The sequence below is a fragment of the Physeter macrocephalus genome, chromosome 4, assembly GCF_002837175.3.
Source record: "Physeter macrocephalus isolate SW-GA chromosome 4, ASM283717v5, whole genome shotgun sequence".
NCBI lineage: Eukaryota > Metazoa > Chordata > Mammalia > Artiodactyla > Physeteridae > Physeter > Physeter macrocephalus.
In genome coordinates, this window is record NC_041217.1 from 2,805,514 (window position 1) to 2,824,638 (window position 19,125).

The 19,125-nt window shown below is 41.1% G+C and overlaps 1 pseudogene; it reads right to left on the reverse strand.

The window, feature by feature from the left end:
* Nucleotides 1-4,354: 4,354 nt before the first annotated feature.
* Nucleotides 4,355-6,513, reverse strand: LOC102987869 (eukaryotic translation initiation factor 4B-like; annotated as a pseudogene).
* Nucleotides 6,514-19,125: the final 12,612 nt, after the last annotated feature.

The window sequence follows — 19,125 nt, forward strand, 5'->3', positions numbered from 1 at the left end:
TTGATGTGCTGTGTGGCTTCAAGGCAGTCACATCCCAGGATGTCTGACGTTGTTATATGGTGCTAAGAGTCACATCCACAGGCATCCTTTTCACTATATCTTCATCTCTGATCTTAGTTATGCCACACTCATTACTAATTCACTCCTGGCTGTACCCAAACATTTGCATATTCTCAGTTTTTTTCTTCCCCTCTCTTTAAGAATGCCCATCATTTTCCATCTTCGGTTATTAATGTAACTCATTATAGGCTTCTCCAGCTGTCCTCAAAATGTATGCTGAATAAGACATGAGGAGGAAAGCTTAGAAAAAATAGCTTTCCAGTCCAGGCAAATCATTAGAGGAATTTATGTCAGAAAGCAGAAGAAAATTTTCCATACTGTAGAGTCAGCTTTGTTACTTAGTCATGTGCACTATAAAGTCAAGAAATGATACTTTTATTCCAATATGATTATCAGTCATTGCATACATTCAGTTTCAGAAACTGATTCTACATTCAGAATTTTTTTTTTCCTAATGATGGAATTAAGGAAAGGAGAGGAGATTATTTTTCCCATAGAATTCTGTTGACCTATTATAAGGACTTTTAACTGTTGCAAAAATGTCTAGTTCTTTTATTAAGTTCAACAATTTGCTTCCATTTTTATATATGTATAGATGTGCAGTTGGTATATGTACATATATGTAATAGCATTCATGATAAGGACATGTAATTTTAGGTGATGACTTGTTTTACAATATCTTACAGATGGTGCCTCATACCAAAATGTTAAAGAACTAGAAAACATGGGACTACTCAATACATCCTTCATTGTAAAGTGGTTATTACTCTTATGCCTGACTTAACAATCAACACAATTGTATATGGTGTCATTTCACTGGATATTGGAAGACATCAGTATCTAGACCCATGGCTTTCCTCACCCAATGGTTAATGCCAGAAATTTCAATGCTGCACTCTCCCTTTATTTTCCTCTCTAGTTTACCTTTCTTTCTACTCATCTTCTTTGTTCCTTTTTCCTCTATGCCTATCATCCAATCATTTACACTTTTTTTAACATCTTTATTGGAGTATAATTGCTTTACAATGTTGTGTTAGTTTCTGTTGTATAACAAAGTGAATCAGCTATATGTATACATATATCCCCATATCCCCTCCCTCTTGCATCTCCTTCCCATCCTCTGTATCCCACCCCTCTAGGTGGTCACAAAGCACTGAGCTAATCTCTGCGTGTGATACAGCTGCTCCCCACTAGCTATCTACTTTATATTTGGTAGTGTATATATGTCAGTGCTACTCTCTCACTTCGTCCCAGCTTAACATTCCCCCTCCCTGTGTCCTCAAGTTCATTTTCTACGTCTGTGTCTTTATTCCTGTCCTGCCCCTAGGTTCATCAAAACCATTTTTTTTTTTAGATTCCATAATATGTGTAAGCAATGGTATTTGTTCTTCTCTTTCTGAATTATTTCACTCTGTATGATAGGCTCTAGGTCCATTCATCTCATGACAAATAACTCAATTTCATTTCTTTTTATGGCTGAATAATATTCCATTGTATATATGTGCCACATCTTCTTTATACATTCATCTGTCAATGGACACTTAGGTTGTTTCCATGTCCTGGCTATTGTAAATAGGGCTGCAATGAACATTGTGGTACATGACTCTTTGAATTATGGTTTTCTCAGGGTATATGCTAAGTAGTGGGATTGCTGGGTCATACGGTAGTTCTATTTTTAGCTTCCAAAACTATGTTGAATAATAGTCGTGAGAGTGGGCATCCTTGTCTTGTTCCTGATTTTAGAGGAAATGGTTTCAGTTTTCCACCATTGAGAACAATGTTGGCTGTGTGTTTGGCATTTATGGCCTTTATTATGTTGAGGTAAGTTCCCTCTATGCCTACTTTCTGGAGAGTTTTTTTTATCATAAATGGGTGTTGAATTTTGTTGAAAGCTTTTTCTGCATCTATTGAGACTATCATATAGTTTTCATTATGGTGTATCACATTGATTGATTTGCATATATTGAAGAATCCTTGCGTTCCTGGGATAAAACCCACTTGACCATGGTGTATGACCCTTTTAATGTGCTGTTGGATTCTGTTTGCTAGTATTTTTGTTGAGGATTTTTGCATCTATGTTCATCAGAGATATTGGTCTGTAGTTTTCTTCTTTTTTGTGACACCTTTGTTTGATTTTGGTTTCAGGGTAATCGTAGTCTCATAGAATGAGTTTGGAAGTGTTCCTCCCTCTGCTATAGTTTGGAAGAGTTTGAGAAGTATAGGTGTTAGCTTTTCTCTAAATGTTTGATAGAATTTGCCTATGAAGCCATGTGGTCCTGGGCTTTTGTTTGTTGGAAGATTTTTAATCACAGTTTCAATTTCAGTACTTGTGGTTTGTCTGTTTATATTTTCTATTTCTTCCTTGTTTAGTCTGGGAAGGTTGTGCCTTCCTAAGAATTTGTCCATTTCTCCCAGGTTGTCCATGTTATTGGCATATAATTGCTTGTAGTAATCTCTGATGCAGGGGACGCGGGTTCGTGCCCCGGTCCGGGAAGATCCCCCATGCCGCGGAGCAGCTGGGCCCGTGAGCCATGGCCGCTGGGCCTGCGCGTCCGGAGCCTGTGCTCCGCAACGGGAGAGGCCACAGCAGTGAGAGGCCCGCGTACAGAAAAAAAAAAAAAAAAAAAAATCAGATTTATTTGGAGAAAACAAAAAACCCCACAACCTAAAGATTGGGATTTTACATCTCAAGACATCTCCCAGGTATGAAGTCTACAGATTACAAATCATTTTCATAGAAGATATTTTTGTACAAATTTTACATGTATTGAGAAGCGGGGCATAAATCCCTGTTTGTTTTAACAGGGTGGCAGGGTAGAGGAATGGGAGAAAAAAAGCTTTTTTGGACACATCTATTTGGAAGGAGCAGACATGAAGAGGGCAAACCCTACTTTTTCATCATCTATAGCAAATAGTTAAAAAAAAAAAAACCCTTTCAAACTTGGGTATCTCTAAAAGCTACTACCCACTCCAAGCCAATTATTTAAAGTTACTTCACTTGGCATGTCTTTTATGTCCACTGGGTAAATGACTCATTATGCTCACTGCTGCAGCACTCATAAACCAACACCACTGCATGGCTGTAAAGGGTCTAACTTAGGACTGATGCGAGAAGAGACCAAGATGTCTTTTCTCTGCAGGTACCAGTATTGCCTGTAAGGACACCATCTGTTGAGCTGACAGTACCAAGGTGCACATAAAAGCAGGCAAGTAAAGCTACTGTGTTGCAAGAGAAGCCAGGACCTTGTGAAATTGTTCTTCTCCATTATCATTTATTCTCTCAAGGGGATCCTAAAAAAACAGAACCAAAATAACCACACATTGGTCTAAGCCACATTATAAATCCAAACATTGGTGTGGGATTTCACTTGGAGAGAAGGAAACTTTTGTTTTTTAAAAAGCCCCTCAAACCCCAATCAAGGTTGTAAGAAAGGCTCCCAATTTAACACCCTCGCTCACCACCTAAGACTGGTAATTCTAAAGTTTTCTGAGGTGTAAAAGGAGTCAAAGCAGCGGGAGCACGAATGGCTGGAGGGAAGCAGTGTCAAAACATGAAGGAGCCAAGATTTGCTTGAGAAAAAGCAGTGATGATTCCTTATTGGACAGCTCCCAGGGGCTCTAGAGAATGCTTAGGAGGTCAAGTATGTGACTTAAGTAGAAGCTGCCTGTGGGAAGGTTAACAGAAAAGAGTAGCATGAGGAACATAAGACGATGACAAGAGTCTAAATTTTTAAAACTTCAAGATTTCAACAGAATGTGGATATATTTGAACTTTCAGATGGGACAGTGTTTAAGAAAGGGTGAAACCAGGACACATAAAAGACCTGGGAATTCCCACAACCCCTAAGTGCTTCCTGCTCCAGGAGGTAAATGATTATGTGTTTATTGGAGGTCATACCATTTTCCCTGTTACTGGTGCAAAATAATTCATCAAATCCCCAAGCTTCTTTTCAAACCACGATTTCCCCATTTACTTTGGTCACCAAACTGTCCTATTCTTCAGTGGCCTGTAGACTCCCTCCCACTACCCCACTGGGGGGCACAAATGAAGAAACTCCCCCTTAGGCTGGCCCCAGTAACTCAGAATCAAATAAGAGGTGGGGCTGGCAGCCTCCTGGAGACTAAAACAACATCAGAGACTAAACCTACCTTGCCAAGAATGGAGAATTTATTCAGATACTGTTTGCTAATTCATGTATGCCACAACAGGATAAGAATTAAAAGTAGAAACCTCACACTCTTCCTTATACCTGCCTACTGCCCAACTATATTCCAGACACTGCATCACTATCACTGACATCTTGCTAAACGGAGGCCCCTAGGCACTAATCACACAGGCAACTGCATGTGTCATAAAAATGCACCACAACTTTAAACTTACAGCATTAAAAGCTGTACGTCTCTCTTTGGCTACATTGGTGATTCTCCAGTTAGTTCAATATTTTAAAGGCTGCAGCAGCATGCAAAAGAATTTCATTTTGTTTCTTTGTTTAAAAAAAAAGTTAAGAAAGGTATCCAGGAGATGGTGAGTTTTATTTTGTCTTGTCTGGATAGAGGTTTGATTTGCTCTCGAATGTTCCAGGGTGTTGAGAGACTAGGAGAAAGCACAGAATGCAGAGGTCTATTCGGTGTAATCTTCTCCCTCATTTTTATCTTCACCATCAATGGCAAGAGCAGCATACTTGCTTGCAGAACTGAAAGAGGCTGGATTTTCTTCAGCTTTCTTTGGCTCGGGTGCAGATCTGGAGTCTTGATCCTTTTTGCTATCTTTCCTCTCTGACTCCTTCCAGTGGTCTTTGTTCCCTCCATCTCCTGGACCACGGCTGGAATTTCTGCTTTGGCCTTTTGGGGCACTCACCCCATCTACTTTATTTTCATCTGCTTTCCTTGCTGGTCCTTCCTCAGATGGTTGAGCTGGAACTCCTTTCCCTCCACCACTTGTAGGGGACTGCTGCTCTGTGTCTGAGCTCTGAGATCAAGCAGGAGGGTTAGAACTTCGCTTCACCCAAACATTCTCCTTTGGTGGAGGGGCTGGCATTACCTTTAGAGGCTGTTCAGGTTTGGGAGGCTTAGAAGTTGGAGACTGACAGTCTTCCTCTTTATTGGGTATTTCCTTTTCTAGAGACTTCTCACTCTCTCTCCTTCGTGCATTTCTGCCAGATGTGGCTGAGGTCCCCGTTTGTGATGACTCACTTCTTGTCCTCGATTGTTCCCGTTCCTGAGTTTCTTCACTTTGCCAGCTTGGGTGTCTCTCCCGAAGCCGTCGTTCTAGTTTTGGCTCATCCAGCTGACGCTGCAGTTTCTCCTGTTCCTTCTGTAGCCTCTTTTCTACTTCTCGTTCTCTAGCAGCTGTGTCAACAGGCTTTGCCCCTCCAAAGATAGAGGCTGCTTGACTGGACTGGGAGGTGCTAGCAGAGGAATCATCTTCCTTAGGAGTACTCCGAGGCTTTAGGTTTAGTTTGGGTCTTTGGGGGGCCTCTATCATCACGCCTATAATCACCCCGAGAGTTACCGTCTCTGGAGCTCCATGACCGGTCATCTCGTATGTCATATCTGTCTTCATAGGGTCCCCACCTCCTCTGTAGACGTCATCCCTATGGTACCCAATACCACCTGCTCTTCTGCCACTGCCTATCCTGGAATCGTAGCCTCTATCATAGTCTCTGCTGCCTCGGTCATCATAGCGATCTCAGCCCCCGTATCGATCCATGACCTGGAGTGGGCCATCACGGTAACTGTCCCGATACCCATCACGATATAGGTCTGAATCGTAACAATCTCGATACCTGTCTCCAAAGCTATCATCACCTCTTCTAGGTGGGTAGTCATCAAAGCTGTCTGTAGCAGGACGGGCCCTCCAGTCCGTATCTGTTTTGCCAGAATCTCGATTTCTATCTCGGCCAAAAGAACGATCATCCTGTCTTTATCCTGTGCTTGATCAGCAAAGTCCACTCGAATTCTCCTGTTACCTAGAGACTCTTCATTGAGGCTCAGGGCACTGAGCAAGGAATCCAGGTCCTCAAACTCAGCATAACCAAAACCTGTCAACCTCTCAGGATTGCTGGGTTCATGTGGTAAATGCACCGCACTGATATTTAATCCTCTAAAGAATTCCTTAATGGAGTCTTCTGTCACATCATAGGGCAGGTTCCCTAGAAAAGCAGTGTAGGGTAGTGATTTGGGAAGACGGCTCCGGTCGATACTGGGTTCCCAAGCAGCCTGTGGAGCAGTGGGTAGGACGGAACGGTCAATTGGAGGTGCCCTATACATGTCATCATCATTACTATGCCAAGTGGTTGAAACATCTCCTTCTAGGTCATCTGTTTCATCAGCCCAGCTGACTGGTTTGGGGACATAGGTGCTTCCTCCACCAGTCCCTCCATCCTCAGCCAGGAAGTCTGTTAGGGAGATAGTCTTCCCCTTCTAATTCTTCTTTTTTGCTGAGGCCGCCATGTTGGGAGAGGGAGAGAGAACACAAAAGCTCCTTTTTCATTTCTAATTCCGTTGATTTGAGTCTTCTCCCTTTTTTTCTTGATGAGTCTGGCTAATGGTTTGTCAATTTTGTTTATCTTTTAGAAAAACCAGCTTTTAGTTTTATTGATCTCTGCTATAATATCCTTCATTTCTTTTTCATTTATTTCTTACCTGATCTTTATGATTTCATTCCTTCTGCTAACTCTGGGGTTTTTTTGTTGTTGTTGTTGTTCTTCTTCTTTCTCTAATCGCTTTAGGTGTAAAGTTAGGTTGTTTATTTGAGATGTTTCTTGTTTCTTGAAGTAGGATTGTATTGCTATAAACTTCTCTCTTAGAACTGCTTTTGCTGCATCCCATAAGTTTTGGGTCATCGTGTTTTCATTGTCATTTGTTTCCAGGTATTTTTCGATTTCCTCTTTGATTTCTTCAGTGATCTCTTGGTTATTTGGTAGTGTTTTGTTTAGCTTCCATGGTTTGTATCTTTTGCAGTTTTTTTTCCCCTGTAATTGATATCTAATATCATAGCATTGTGGTCAGAAAACATACTTGATATGATTTCAATTTTCTTAAATTTACCAAGGCTTGATTTGTGACCTAGGATATGATCTATCCTGGAGAATGTTTCATGAGCACTTGAGAAGAATGTGTATTCTGTTGTTTTGGGATGGAATGTCCTATAAATATCAATTGAGTCCATCTTGTTTAATGTGTCATTTAAAGCTTGTGTTTCCTTATTTATTTTCATTTTGAATGATCTGTCCATTGGTGAAAGTGGGGTGTTAAAGTCCCCTACTATTATTGTGTTACTGTCGATATCCCCTTTTATGGCTCTTAGCATTTGCCTTATGTATTGAGGTGCTCCTATGTTGGGTGCATAAATGTTTACAATTGCTCTATCTTCTTCTTGGATTGATCCCTTGATCATTATGTAGTGTCCTTCTTTTTCTCTTTTAGTAGTCTTTAATTTAAAGTATATTTTGTCTGATATGACAATTGCTACTCAAGCTTTCTTTTGATTACCATTTGCATGGAATATCTTCCTCCATCCCCTCACTTTCAGTCTGTATGTGTCCCTAACTCTGAAGTCAGTCTCTTGTAGACAGCATATATGTGGATCTTGTTTTTGTATCCATTCAGCCAGTCTATGTCTTTTGGTTGGAGCATTTAATCCATTTACATTTAAGGTAATAATCAATATGAATTTTCCTATTACCATTTTCTTAATTGTTCTGGGTTTGTTTTTGTAGGTCTTTTCCTTCTCTTGTGTTTCCTGCCTAGAGAAGTTTCATTAGCATTTGTTGTAAAACTGGCTTGGTGGTTCTGAATTGTCTTAACTTTTGCTTGTCTGTATAGGTTTTACTTTCTCCATCAAATCTGAATGAGATCCTTACTGGGTAAAGTAATCTTGGTTGTAGGTTTTTCCCTTTCATCACTTTAAATATGTCCTGCCACTCCCTTTTGGTTTGCAGAGTTTCTGCTGAAAGATCAGCTGTTAAACTTATGGAGATTCCCTTGTATGTTATTTGTTGCTTTTCCCTTGTTGCTTTTAACATTTTTTCTTTGAATTTAATTTTTGATAGTTTGATTAATATGTGTCTTGGCATGTTTCTCTTTGGATTTATCCAGCCTGGGACTCTCTGTGCTTCCTGGACGTGACTGACTATTTCCTTTCCCATGTTAAGGAAGTTTTCAATTATAACCTCTTCAAATATTTTCTCAGTCCCTTTTTTTTTCTCTTCTTCTTCTGGGACCCGTATAATTCGAATATTCGTGCATTTAATATTGTCCCAGAGGTCTCTGAGATTGTCCTCAATTCTTTTCATTCTTTTCTCTTTATTCTGCTCTGCAGTAGTTATTTCCACTATTTTATCTTCCAGGTCACTTACCCGTTCTTCTGCCTCAGTTATTCTGCTATTGCCTCCATCTAGAGAATTTTAAATTTCGTGTATTGTGTTGTTCATCATTGTTTGTTTGCTCTTTATTTCTTCTAGGTCCTTGTTAAACGTTTCTTGTATTTTCTCCATTCTATTTCCAAGATTTTGGATCATCTTTATTATCATTACTCTGACTTCTTTTTCAAGTTGACTGCCTATTTCTTCTTCAATTGTTTGGTCTGTTGGGTTGTTACCTTGCTCCTTCATCTGCTGCATATTTCTCTGTCATCTCATTTTGCTTAACTTACTTGTTTGAGGTCTCCTTTTCGCAGGCTGCACGTTTGTAGTTTCCATTGTTTTTGGTGTCTTCCCCCAGCAGGTAAGGTTGGTTCACTGGCTTGTGTAGGCTTCCTGGTGGAGGGGTCTGGTGCCTGTGTTCTTGTGGGTGTGGCTGGATCTTGTCTTTCTGGTGGGCAGGGCCACATCTGGTGGTGTGTTTTTGGGTGTCTTAGTATGATTTTAGGCAGCCTCTCTGCTAATGGGTGGGGTTTGTGTTCCTGGCTTGCTAGTTGTTTGGCATGGGGCAACCAGCACTGGAGCTTTCTGGCCTTTGGGTGAAGCTGGGTCTTAGCATTGAGATGGAGATCTCTGGGAGAGTACTCACTGATTGATATTACATGGGGCTGGGAGGTCTCTGGTGTTCCAATGTTCTGAACTCGGCTCTCCCACCTCAGAGTCGCAGGCCTGACACCAGGCCAGAGCACCAAGACACTGTCAGCCACAGGGCTCAGAAGAAAAGGCAGAAAAAAAAGAAAAAATAATTTAAAAAATAATAAAATAATTAATATTAAAAATTATTAAAATAAAAAATAAATAATTTTTAAAAGAAGAGAGCATCCAAACCGATAAACAAATCCACCAATGATAACAAGCACTAAAAACCATACTAAGATAAACATAAATATGAGAAACAAGTCAGTCACAGACAGCAAACCCCAAGTCTACAGTTACTCCCAAAGTCCACCGCTTCAGTTTTGGGATGATTTGTTGTCTATTCAGGTATTCCACAGATGCAGGTACATCAAGTTGATTGTGGAGATTTAATCTGCTGCTCCTCAGGCTGCTGGGAGAGATTTCCCTTTCTCTTCTGTGTTAGCACAGCTCCTGGTGTTCAGCTTTGGATTTGGCCCCACCTCTGCATGTAGGTCACCCTCAGGCATCTGTTCCTGCCCAGACAGGTTGGGGTTAAAGCAGCAGCTGATTAGGGGGCTCTGGCTCACTCATGCCCGAGGGGGAGGGTGGGGTACAGTAATTATAATTGGAGTGCAGGGCCAGCCTGCAGTGGCAGAGGTCAGCGTGAAGTTGAAACAGCCTGAGACACACAGTGTGTTTTCTGGGGGGAATCTGTCCCTGGACCACGGGACGGTGGCAGTGGCGGGCTGCACAGGCTCCTGGGAGGGGAGGTGTGGATAGTGATCTGTGCTCACACACAGGATTATTGTTGGCAGCAGCAGCAACGTTAGCATTTCATGCCCATCTCTGTGGCCCAAGCTGATCGCCGTGGTTCATGCCCATCTCTGGAGCTTGTTTAGGTGGTGCTCTGTATCCCCTCTCCTTGCATACCCGGAAACAATGGTCTCTTGCCTCTTAGGCAGTTCCAGACTTTTTCCCACACTCCCTCCTGGCTAGCTGTGGCGCACTTGCCCCCTTCAGGCTGTGTTCACGCAGCCAACCACAGTCCTCTCCCTGGGATCTGAGCTCTGAAGCCCGAGCCTCAGCTCCCAGCCCCCACCCACCCCGGCAGGTGAGCAGGCGAGCCTCTCGGGCTGGTGAGTGCTTGTCATCACCGATTCTCTGTGTGGGAATCTCTCTGTTTTGCCCTCTGCACCCCTGTTGCTGTGCTCTACCCCATGGCTCCGAAGCTTCCCCCCACCCACCCCCCATCTCTGCCAGTGAAGGGGCTTCCTATTGTGTGGAAACTTTTCCTCCTTCACAGCTCCCTCCCAGAGGTGCAAGTCCCATCCCTATTCTTTTGTCTCTGTATTTTCTTTTTTCTTTAGCCCTACCCAGTTATGTGGGGAGTTTCTTGCCTTTTGGGAAGTCTGAGGTCTTCTGCCAGCATTCAGTAGGTGTTCTGTAGGAGTTGTTCCACATGTAGATGTATTTTCTTTTAAATTTTATGTATGTATGTATTTATTTATTTTTGGCTGTGTTGGGTCTTTGTTGCTGTGTGCAGGCTTTCTCTAGTTGTGGTGAGCAGTGGCTACTCTTTTGTTGCGGGCGGTGCTCAGGCTTCTCATTGCGGTGGCTTCTCTTGTTGTGGAGCATGGACTCTAGGCACTTGGGCTTCAGTAGTTGTGGCATGCGGGCTCAGTAGTTGTGAAGCACGTGCTTACTTGTCCACGGCATGTGGGATCTTCCCAGACCAGGGCTCAAACCCGTGTTTCCTGCATTGGCAGGCATATTCTTAACTACTGCAACACCAAGGAAGCCCCTGTAGATGTATTTGTGGGAAGGAAGGTGATCTCCAAGTCTTAGTCCTCCACCATCTTGAAGGCCCCCCCTCCATTTATTCGTATATTAATCTTTATTTGCTCACTCAATGAAAGTCAAGGACTTTGCTAGAAATACAAAGACAATACAAGTAAAGGGTTTTATATGTATTCACCTATAAATTCTAGTGGGAAGATGTTCAATTCGAGCTGATATCAGTAACTGACTCCTCAGTATGACCAAAAGTACTTAAGAATAGGATTTGAAGGGGGTTATAGAAGGATAGGAAGGTTTAGGGTGGTTGAGTGGGGAAATTAACATCCAAAGTGGCAACAAATAATGAAGTTCAAGGCACTGAAGATTAACCTCATTAATTCACTGTTTTGTCCAAAATTGGTCCCATATTAGAAAATCTAGATTACTTGACACTATTGCAGTCAGTTTTCATTTAATCATTTAAAAAAATCATTTAAAATACATATGTATTATATATATTTTTTGTACTACTTAAATTAAAAAAAAAAAAATATATATATATATATATATAACTGGAGTTCCCTGGAGAGAATTAATATATATTTACATATAATTTTTTTCTTCATCCCCTCCAGGAAACCTCTGTTATCCAAGTTTAGGACACAAATCTTTGGATTTCTAGGCAGTCTTTCCACTTAACACTACTATGTCATGTCTATTTTTTACAATGACTATGCATTGCTTCCAAATAAAAATAAAGATGCCCGACTTAGCATCTAGGAAACAGCAATCTTTCCCTTTTGCTTAACTTGCAAAACTAAAGCAATATTTTGCAAAGACTGACCAGGTGGTAGATTGGAGGATGACTTGGAGAGAAGGGAAAGTGGAAATGCTGAAGCTGTAGCAAGACCCATCTTTCGTGACTTTGTATCTCCTCTTCTCATATGCCCCCTGCCATCTCTCTCAGGTGGATGTAACGGCATTTCCCTCTAGTCTTCTTTAGCACGTAGAGATACACTCTAACTCTAGGTTCTGTGTTGATACTTTATGTCTATCTATTTCTTTATGTATGCTGGCCCTTGATCCACATAAGAGGTTCCAAAGTATTAATTTTAGATTATGGTAGTGGTCATCAGGAAAACTTATGAAATGAAATGAATTTGGGATAGATTGTGAGGTAAGAATCTACAGAACTTGATACCGATTATACAGAGGCGAGGCGGAGGATGGGAGCAGAAAATTAGGTAACTTCTGTACACAATGCAGAAGAGTGGTACCAGTAGCAGGAGTTGGGACAAGGTATTTGTTGGAAAGATCTCAATACTGAGCTGGACACATCTCTTTGCAGAAGAGGATTAACGGACTGTCGTGAGAAGGCAAGATTTAGGGGTGACAAGTTCAGGTGAGCCTTCCATCCTCAGGTCAGGATTTCTGGGCACAGAGCAGAGCCCAGGCCAAGGCCAGGCAGCCTGGACCCCAGACCCATGCGAACCCTCCCCAGGCCCCCGCACCTATGCTCTGCTCTGTGCCAGTGCCTGGGTTGTTGCCACGTCTCTCCCGGGACTGTGGGGCTGCAGGGGGAGGGCTGTGCTGCCCCCATACAGTGGGAGGCCCCGGGCCTGCCCCCAGGCCCCTAAGAGGTCCTAAGGGGGCCCTGGGGTGGGTGAAGGAAGCCCTGGCAGGGCCAGCTGTGCACGACCCCGCCCCTCTGGAGCCCAGCCAACTTGAGCCATGCCCACAGGAGCCCTGCCCCATGGGCCAGGCCCTTACAGAGACCCGCCCCTCAGAGTCCTGCCAACTGGAGCCCTGCCCCCACTGAACCCCGCCCCCACTGAGCCCCGCACTGTGCCCCAGCTGCCCTGCCCTACTTCCCAGGGGCCCCACTGGACCTGGAAGCCAGGGCCTTACTCAAGAGGTTGATGGAACAGAGCATAGACTTCTTCCTGGGTGCCCACTCCTCCCACTACCTCCCCCTACCTCCCCCAACTGCCCCGCAACCCCTTCTCTTGGTGGCCGCCTGCAGAGGCAGAGAGACCAGGCCGGTGCAGGAGATGCGGGGTAGGTGTCCTTGTCCCCAGCACGGCAGCCCCTCCTCCTCCACCTCAGCCCTCTCATCTGGCCCCCACCCCAGTCCTACCACCACCAAGGGGACCACAAGGAAAAGGAGCAACGAGAACAAGTCAGGGGCCCAGAGGTACCCAATGGAGGAAGTGGCAGAGGCCGACAGCCAGGGGCTGGAGTCAGGAGACCAGGAGCTGAGTGAGAGGCTTTAGTCGTGTAGAGCAGGAGGTCCAGCAAGTCAGGGACCTGCTCATCAGGCGTAGGAGGCTTGAAGCCATAGGACAAGCCAGGGCTTGGTGGGTGGGGACTTTGGGGGTGGAGCTGGTCTTCAGATCTGGCTCATCTGTTTCTGGGGCTGATGTGGGAGAAGTCCCTCCGTCGTTGCTTGCCTCCACTTCATTCCAAATTCCTTCTGCCCTCCCCTACCCTCCCCTCCTCTTCCCTCCCCTCTTCTCTCTCTCTCTGGTTTTATCCTCATCTGCTCTCCTGCCCATGTCTGAATTTTGTTCCTCCCTCCTTCTCAGAATCCAGAATCATGGAATGTTTGGTCCTAATCAACGTCAACATCCCTCAAGGAACAGCTGAGGAACTGAGACCACCAGGGAATTCAGGGAGCAGGGTAGAGCTCGGAAACCTGGTCTGTTGAATTTCCAATCAGTGCTTTCTTGCCAGTTGTTCTTGCTGGGGGTTAGAGAGGCCATGGGTTAGAATAGGGAAGCAGGGACAGGAAGCTAGGCAGAAATACTGTAAATTATCAAAAGAACAAATATTCTGGCTGCTCTGTGTAAGGCAGGGAGGGTTTTCAGAATGGACCCATAGTGTATAAGCAAAAAAGTAAGCCAAGTGGCCTTGGGGTACTACCTTTTGGGGTGAGAGCTAAAAGGTGGTCACGTTCACCTGGCAGATGGGGAAGAAGGGCAGCATGGAGGATGGCCACCTTTGGAACTGGGTGTTCATTTTAACTCTGGGAGGAAATCGGTCTTTGTGAAAGTGCTGGGGGAGGGGCTGCAACTCTGAGGGAAGGTGGGACTGATCTTTGAGGGGCTTTGAGCAAAAATAAAATGAAGGGTTTCTTCTGGGGAAAAATGCAGATTAGTGCAGAGAGGATGTCTGTCATGGAGCTTTGTCGTGGTGAACTACAAAGAGGCCATGTTCAGCTATTAATTTCAAAGCTGGTTTCTGTGAGTTCATTGTTCATATAATAAAAAGAGGACTAAGTCACAACTACGTTGGAAAATCATCACTATTATTGTTGTTTTTAGTGACTTTCCATATTCTAGACTTTGCTTGATTTTCAAATTCATAATATATTTACTATTTATAACAGGTATTAGCATGGCCAATATTAAATTTTAGTACTTCCCCTTCTGAAGATAAGGAAAATTAAGTTTAGAGATGGCAGGTCATTTTTCCAAGATCACAATCTACTTATATGGTAGAACTTTGATTTGAGAAATGAGAATTTTGTTTCTGAATAGTGAGTTTTATTGTTTTTAAATTTTCTTTAAAAATTAGTAAGCCACACATACATGCTAAGATCTATTTCCCTTCACAGCTCACAAGTTTGTATTGATTATGTGAAAATATCTGAAAAAATAGTCACTTGATAATATATTATTATTAAATAAGAATGCAAATGGTTGCAAGTAGTCTCAATTTTTTAGGTATTAAACTCTTTATAGATTTTAACTCTTTATTTAAACGGTTCTATCAACTTCATTTCTGAGTTGAATGCCACAAATGTTTTGTTTTCCATGCCAAGGTTCTTGGCTGCAAATGGCAAAAACCAATGCCTCTTATGGGAAGTGGTAAAGGCAAAAACATTGACTTGATTTATAGTAGCTCACAGAACTGATGGAAAGGCAAGAGAACACATTACAGAAAATTGTATTAGAAATAATTGAGGCAAAGCAGCCAAGAAATCAGCAGGTGTCACCACTGGACTCTTGCTGCCTTATTGCTCCCAATCCACCATTGTCCCATGAAAACATCGGGCTGACTCTTGATCTCTACAGTGCTTCCTTAAGATTCAAAGGTCTAACCAAGAGCCTAAGCCACAAACCAGTCATTCAACCGACAGAGAATAAATAGAATCTTTTCCTTCCGTTTGGCTTCTACGGTGGGCATTAGGACCCTGCTTTAACACCATTTGAAGATCCCCATCAACACAGAGAGTGCTTGCAGGCCGGTTGCCCACATCACAAAAATTTTGTAATGCAGTTGTATGTTGAGGCCTTTTCTAAGCAATAGCTAAGTTATACAGCAATTTCACTGAATAGCTTGGAGTAACACAGCTTAGTAGAGAGAAAAGTCTAACATCTAAGTCTCTTGACCTTCCTTCCTTTTTATCAGGTCACCATGTTTATCCATAACTTTATGAAACACAGTAAATATAATTAATACCTATTACAGTGCCTGTTGTGGTACATGTAGTTTAAATGCTCCTCCATTTTTTTTCCTTGTCTGTTTTGAGTGCTGACTTAAGAAATGAGTTTTCTCATGAATTTGCTTTGAAGATTATTTTTTATTATACTTTGAATATAAATCATTAAAAATGACATATGTGAAATTGTCACCTTGCATTCATAGCCAGTGTAAGCTTAGGTCAGTGAATTAAACTTGGATCAAATCAACTGTTTTAGGCATTAGAGCAGACATCTGATTTCTATCTTTGCCTGTGAAGAAAAAATGCTAAGTTTCTCAATTTGAAAAACATAATGCATTCAGTAATCCAAGAAAGTTGAAATTCAGGTAAATTCTGCAGTTTTTCCTGTTCTATCCAACACAAAATAATCGTTTTATCATAGTTTTGCTCTTTTTTTGCACAAAAAGGACTTTAAAAAAACCCTCAAGAATGGGATTAGTACACTCAGAGAGCCCTCTTACTCTCTTCCTAGCATATGAAGATAAAATGAGAAGTTGACAGTCTGCAAGCAGGAAGAAATCCCCGACCAGATCTGACCCCGCTGGCACCCTGATTTCGAACATCCAGCCTCCAGAACTGTGAGTGATAAATTTCTGTTGTTCATAAGCCATCCAGTCTGTGGTATTCTGCTGTTGCAGCCTGATCTAAGACAAGACATCATTTGCTTTTTCTTTCTTTGCTCCTTCCTATATGGATATCCACTTACTGCAGAATCATTTAGTTGAAAGATTATTTTTTTCCCCACTGAATTGTCATGGAACTTTTGTTATAAAAACTGTAAACCATTCTGGTGTTCTCTGTTGTGTTTCATAGGTTTATTTTTATACATATCTTGTCTTAATGACTGTTGCTTTACAGTAAGTCTTGAAATCAGATTGTGGAAGGTCTCCAAGTTCATTCATCCTCAAAATTGACTTGGCTGTTCCAGTCATGTCTGTATAATTTCAGAATCAGCTTATTAATTTACAAGAAAAAAATCCTATTGAGGTTTGTAGTGGGCTGAGTGGTGGCCTCAAAAATATGTCCACATTCAAATCTTGGAACCTGTAAATCTTATTTGGAGAAAGGATCTTTGTACATGTGATCAAGGATCTTGGATGAGAAAATCATCCTGGATGATGCCAGTGGCCCTAAATCCACTCGTGAATGTCCTTCTAAGAGGGAGACAGGAGAGATGGAGGCACAGGGGAGAAGGCTGTGTGAAGACACAGGCAGAGGTTGGAATGATGCAGCCACAAGCCAAAGGATGCCAAGAGATGCTGAAGCCACCAGAAGCTGGAAGAAAAAAGAGGCATATTGTCCCCCGAGCTTCTTGGGAGAGGTTGACCACACTGACAGCTGGGTTTGGTTTCAGGCTTCCAGCCTCAGATCTGTGAAAAGATACATTTCTTTTGTTTCAAGCCACCTAGTTAGTAGTCCTTTGTTATGGCAGCCACAGAGACAGATATAGGATTTTAACTGAGATCACATTTTTTTCCTATAAATCAATTTAGGAAAACTTGACATTTCAACAATGCTAAGTTTTATGATTGATGAGCATAATGTGTCTATTTAGGTATTCTTCATCTCTATCAGCAATATTTTGTGGGTTTTAGCCAAGAAATATGTATTTATGTATATAGTTTAAAATTTTACTGATTTCTGATCTTATCATTGCTATTTCCTTCCTTTGACTTTCTTTGATGTCTGTTTTCTAGTCTTTTGAAGTGGTCTCTTAGTGATTGATTTTCAATCTTCTTTTTCTATATATGCATTTGCCTCTATAAATCCTCTTCTAAGCACTATTTAAGCTGCATCCCACACATTTTGATCTGCATGTTTTCATTATCATTCATTTTCTAATTTTTATTTTTATATCTTCTTTACTCATTGTTATTTAGAAATGTGCTGCTTAATTTCGTCATGTGGGAATTTTCTAGTTATAGTTCCGTTTGATTTTTATGTCTTTTAAAAATTTTTTGTTGGTTTCTAATTTAATTTCTGTCATTAGAACATACTTTATTTGCTTCCAATATTTTAAAATGTGTTCATACTTGTGTCCTAACACTAATTTGATCTATTATTTTGAATATTCCATGGTGTACCATAAAATAATATTGACTCTTCAACTCTTATATGTGAGGTTCCATAAATATCAATTAAGTCTACTTGGCTAATAATGTTTAAATATTCTATATTCTTAGTGACTTTTTGTTCATTTTATCTCTTCTGTTAGCTGTTTAAATTACATTTTTATTTTCATGCTTTAAAATATGTATCCTTGACTTCTTACAATCTCCCTTAAATTAGAATATTTACTACTTTTTGAATGATGTAAAAAAATTTAAAAATGTTTAACTCAATTTACCCACCCACAGTTTTTGGTATTGTTGATATATATTTTCTTTCTTCTTATGTTATAAACTCACAAGGCAGAATTATCACTCTTGCTTTAAAAGTTACAGTGACATATTTCTCCACAAGTTTACCTTTTCTGGTCTTCCTTTCTTCTGGAACTTTCTTCTTCCACTTATTATCATTTCATTTCAGTCTAAAGGAACTCTAAGTAATTCTTATGGTGCAGGTCAACTGGCACATATTTTTTTAGCTCTTTTTTGGGTGGTGAGGTATCTGAAAATAAGTTTATATTGCCTCCATTTTTGAAGGATGTTTATTGAAGGATTAGAATTATAAAGTGGCAGATTTTCACTGCTTTAGGCACTTAGCAGATGTAATTTCATTGTCCTTCTCCTAGGTTTTATTGTTTATCTTCAAAAGTTAGTCATCAGATAAAACGTCACATTTAAAAAAATAATGTGTCATTTATCTCCGCCTGCTTCTAAGGTCTTGTCTTTGGTTTTGGTTTTCAGCATTTGAATTTTGATGTGCCTAAGTGTGTTATTTTTTTTCCAGTTTTCATTCATGGGGTTTTTTGAGCTTCTTAAATCTGTGGGTCAATGTGTTTTCATTACTTTAGGAAAACTCTTAGCCATTATCTCCTCAAAAACTACTTTTGCCCATTCTCTTCCTCCTCTTTTTCTCTATGCCTCATTTTGCATATTTTCTATTTATCCAACATCTCATGTCTTGTAAGTTTTTATTCGAGGAAAGACATTGTTATAATCACAGAGGCTTCAGATTGTATATCCTCCCCAGAAAATGTTCTCCATTTTTTTTGTGTTACACATTAGTAATTAAGCTGCATTGGTTCTGTGTTGCAATTTTAGTAAGAATTAGTCAACTTATGATTTGTCTCTATTCCTGAGATTGGACCATTAGGACTATGAATTTAGAGCTGTCAGGTCTCTCTCTTCAGGTGTGAAAGACCATGGGAACTTTAGTTATACTCTACAGAAATGTGAGCAAAATGATTTTCTCAACTCTCAAATTCCTTATATATATATATATTTATTACAGGTTATTGTGAGGAATTAAATGATCTAATGTATCTAAACTATTTAGCAGTGTTTGACATATAGTACATTTTTAAGAAATGTGAACTTTTATTGGTTGATTGTAGATATTATTCTTTTGATCTTATATGATTTTAGTGAGCATCCTTTCCTAGAGATTTAGTGAGCTGCAGTTTGCTTGCATCTGTTGGCACATACAGATGTAATTATGCTGACTATATGGATGATTATGTGATGGATGACATCAGCTAAAAGTGATGTCTAGAACTGGTCCTCGGCTAGGGCTATCTGCTTTCCCAAGATGGTGACAACAGTATCTTCCATCTCTTCTACTTTTCTTCCAACATGACTTTGACTCTCCTCCCAATGA